Source organism: Pteropus vampyrus, unplaced genomic scaffold, assembly GCF_000151845.1.
Source record: "Pteropus vampyrus isolate Shadow unplaced genomic scaffold, Pvam_2.0 Scaffold149, whole genome shotgun sequence".
In the NCBI taxonomy this organism is placed as follows: Eukaryota; Metazoa; Chordata; class Mammalia; order Chiroptera; family Pteropodidae; genus Pteropus; species Pteropus vampyrus.
The window spans coordinates 3,321,484-3,326,374 of record NW_011888930.1 but is presented as its reverse complement, the minus strand read 5'-3'; positions in this window follow the sequence as shown (position 1 = coordinate 3,326,374).

The following is a 4,891-nucleotide window of genomic DNA, read 5'->3' as shown; positions in this document are numbered from 1 at the left end:
CCTGGCAATTCGGGGCCAGGATCCTGTTGTAAAACACACAGATGTAGTGGATCGGTTTACACTCTTTACCTTTCTCACCATCCTGATCATGGGCACAGGTCTTTCATGATAAAAGAGCAAATTCTAGAACTCTACTTGTATTGGTTAATGGGGCATTCAGGGTTATAAAGCCTGCCTAAGTGCCGGAGGAATATAACAAAAGTGGTACATCTTTTAGCTGCTGATTCTATTTGGAAGATAAATCAATTCTAACTAGATTGAATGTATTTTATGCTTTCAATCCTGTTCATTTGCTGCCTTTTGTTACATTCAGTCGCATCTTGGCAAAAGATTGATTTGTTTTGTCTAGCTTTGTCTCCTGCAGTATTAGTCTAGAAAAAAATTTCGAGGGGTTAGGGATTAGAGAGTATTTTCTCTTGTAATAGTCACCCATTTCAATTATGCAGCTTTTGGCCAGTTACTCTTCATCGTATGAATTGTTCATCTTGGATTTATCTTTGTTGACAATTGGTGGTATAGCTTCCTTAGACTGAGAATGTTCTATTATGGATAAAGACAAGCAGATAATTTTTTAAAAATCATACACAGATATTAGATGCTTGGGTAAGCTCTTAACAAAATATCTTTTTTTATAGAGTTGGCTATTAATTAAACAATATGAATTTAATACTAAATTTTCTTTGCAAATATATAACCACAGTTATTTAAATAAATGGTTTTCTGTGTTTTAGAAAAATTAAATAATTTGTCGAGGTTATGATAAGTGTGCAGGTCAAATTATATATTGGAATACATAACAAAGTGCATTTTCTTGCATGAACAGAGAAAAACAGTAAAGGAATATTGACAGCTCTAAAGTGAAATATCTTCAAAACTGACAGAAAAAAATGTGTCCTCTGAAAGTTTAACTAGGAGGAGACCTTTTTCTCTTGCAGTGTCCTTTTATCCGTTTGGATTTCCTCGTTTGGGGATTTGGTTCTTTGGCTCCACTTATGAAAGATTTCCTACCATGCATCGCACAGTAAGACAGGTCATGGACTGCCTTAACTAGTAAGGCACAAGCACAGTGTAAGAGAACTGACATGTTAGAGATCAAGGAAATGGACCATACTAAAGTCTCTTGGAACCAGAGACTTTATGTATGCTTTGTAACCAAAGCAAGCTGCAATTTAATCAGATACCGGAAACATGATGCTAGACAAACAGCAATTAGTTATTTCAGATTGAACAACATCAATTTCATGTTGATGAATAGATTCTATATATTGCCACACAGAGGAGACAGTCTTGAAAAGAAGCAGAAACCATTCTCCATGCGGTGAAAGAGGCTTTGATGAACTAAAGCACTATGTCTCCCTGACAGGTTGTCCTGTCGTGGGGAGGAGTGTTTCCTGTTACCTTACCTCTGAGATTCTTTCTAAGATCACCTAAATCCCTTTGTTTGTATAACAATGTGGCAAAACTTTTATTTTACAGTGGCTATCCACAAGGCTTACCTACAGCAAGAGTGCATATATGTGCAAACAGAAAACTTTCTGTCAGTTTAGAATGAACTGTGGCATATAATCCTTAGGTAATAATAAAAAAAATCTAGTTTCTATATTTGTAAAACTGAGGACCCGTTCCTCCAATGCGATGAATCTAATCCAGTATTGTTCCTAAGACTATTTAATGAGTAGGAATTTGAACTTTCTGTAGCTACCATCTGTTTTGCCAAATTATCTTTTCCAACTGACTGAACATTGTACATTTCACTTTTCAAACAAGTTGACAATAATTCTCATAAAATAGCTGTCTTTCAGAAATTAATCTATTAATCATTGTCATTAGGTTTGATCACCAAACACAATTCTTTTTCCATAGGCAACATTGCCCTATATTAGTGAAATTCTTTACCTTCATAATATTCCTCTTCGATGAAATTAATTATAAGTAAAATCTCTCAAATTACTTTATTTATTCCCAACATTTCTCATCTTATTAGTTGTAATTTCTGCAAGTTATAAAACTGTTATGTATTGTTACTCCAAACAATTATTCACATATGCGTGTGCATGTATATATAATTCTTACATTATTAAAGAAATAAAATAAATGAGAATTTTTGTTCATTTGGAAGTGAGTAAAGAGAAGGAGGAGATAAAATGACCCCCTGGTATATGATCAAAAGTATAAAGTTGGGCTGGATAATCTCTATAGTTCCCTCATTCGGCTTCGGCTTAAAATACATTATTGTGGGAACAAAACCCATAAATACAAAGAGAGAAAGAGAGGGAGGTATCAAAAGCAGAAAAGAGGTGCAGAGATTGAGTAGGACTTGCCATTGTTATCATGTTTTAAAACATTTCACATAAAACAGCAAAAGAAAAAAAAAGAATTTACTAGAAGACAAATAAATGCATCCCTCAATTAATCCCCCCCCCCCCCCCCCCACACCAATTCCAGTACTTTCCCTTTTATACTCAACTTTTAAGACAGTGGTGCATATCAAGAGAAATTGCACTTTGAGACCCTGATTGGAGATGACAGTGGGATGGAGAGAATAAGACTGGTCACGGAAATTTTAGGAAGTGGGCCAGATAAGACTTGGGAAAGAATTGCACACTGGGGAGAAGATAGAGAGAGAGAGGTCTTCAGTAACTTCCTGCTTTGGATGGTTAAGAGAATGCCTTGGGGAAAGACAGAGAAGAATGAGCAGAGTTGAGTGGGAATGATTTGATTCATTTTTTAAAATAGTTTTACCAAGATATAATTCAATTACACAATTCATCCATTTAAAGTATATAATTCAATGGTTTTTAGTATATTCAAATATATATGCTACCATTACTATAGCCAATTTTATAACATTTTTGTCAAAAAGAAAGATGAAACCCCATACTTTTTAGGTACTGATCATCTGAATAATAAAGGGAATTAACCCCCCTATTTCCTTCTTTCTCTCTCTATGGCCTTAACAACTAACATAAATTCTAGACTTTCATATAAATGCAATTATATACTATGTGATCTTTTGTGAATATACCACATTTTGTTTATCTGTTTGTTCATTGATGGATATTTAGGTTGTTTCTGCTTTCTCGCTATTATTAATAATAATAGGAATGGCTATAAACATGTGCGTACAAGTTTCTGTATGGATATATGTTTTCACTTTTTTTGGATACAAATACATAGGCATCCAGAGGCTTCTGATGGTTGTTTTTTAAAAATAATTTTTACCAGTTTCATTGAGGAGCAAGCAGATCAGCAAAGTTCCTCATGCTGTCATGACAGAATGATTGATTTAATTTTGAATATGTAGAGTTCTGAATGCTTATCAATTACCTAGACGGAGAGTTTAAACAGGCAGAAAGATATACGGAACCGGTAGTCAGGAACAGACCTGAGCTGGGTATGTGGATTTGAAGGCTGATCTAATGGTAGAAGTAATGGTAGAAGAGTAACGGAATTAATTAGAAGAGGCTCCAGATCAGAACCTAAAAGAATGCTAACACTAAGGGACTTAGTGAGAGAATCTGGGAAGAAGTGGGTAGAGAAATGAAAGTAAATTTAAGAAAAAGTGTTTTCTATGGAAGAAATGACTCAATGAGGAATTTCAAAGAGAAAATGGTCAGAAGTATCAGAATAAGCAAGAATAAAATGAGCTAAAATACTTCAAGGTTTCAAGATGTAAAAAACTTTACACTTTACCGTTTAAAAATTTGCAATTTTCAAGATGTAAAAAAATTAGAAAATTGACACGTGTTATTGAATATGACAATTAGAAGGACACTGGTGAATTTTGCCAGAGTGGTTGGCGTGTCCTGTGGGCAGGGAAACCAGATTGCAGAAGGTGGAGATATAGGAGCTGGAGCTGAGGGGTGTAAACTGTTAGGAGTTTGGAGTGAGGCTGGGTTCTAATCCTGTTATCTAACTGTGACTCTCCAAGATTCGGTACACATACAAAGACTAGGCAGCAAGATGGAGATCACAGAGAAGCTTTATTCAGGGCTCACTGGAAATGGCTGGGTTAGAAAACACAGTGGGTCTCCGACCTCCTCCACATACAACCAGGTCCACAAGCACCAGTCTGGCCTGACTTACCTCAGCGGTGGAAGCTGACGAGCTGGCATAGCGAAGGCACAGACTCACAGAGAGAGCACTGTCCCCACAGTGAGGACACCTTGCCTGATCTGCTTGCACCTTAACAGAGGGAATGAGAAGAGTTTCAGGCCTTCTTAAAGATCTGTGAGGACTGCGTTTAGAAACACAATGGAATTGATTGCTTCTTTTGGGGCCACGGTGATTACATGTACAATTAATATGGATCAAAACAAGTCAGATTTAGCACTTTACTCAGGAGGAGTGACTAAGGAGAACATGAAGGCTAAAGCAAAGATGTCAGTGAAGAGGCAGAGTTTAAAAATTCAAACAATTGAAAATAATAGAAGGCCTAAGCTTCTGGAGAAGATGGGTAGGGATTTGGGTAATTTGTATTTATGGAATCAGGAGATTATGGCCTTGATTTTCTCAAGAAAGGAAGTGAGGCTGTGTGCTGTGAGGGAGGGTGCAGGGTTGGGCTGGCAGCGGGTGGAGGGCGGAGAGGGGTACCCTCGTGAGGACTGACACCTCCGCTCTGGAGACTGGCCTGTCCAGAATATATCTTCCCGGATTTTACATTCACTCTTATTGTCTGTCCTCTTGCCCCCTTGAGAAGAAGTTTCCAAGTGTGTGTTGGGGGACAATGTATGTCCATGATGAAATGTTCAACAGTCTAATAAAAAAAATGAAGACGTGATTGATATCTTATAGGGCTCTTCAAATTTAAGAATGTTCCTCGTTTTAAAATTGTCCTTTCTACCTCTTGGAAAACAAAATGTCCATTCTTTAATAAAACTAGGAAAATGGA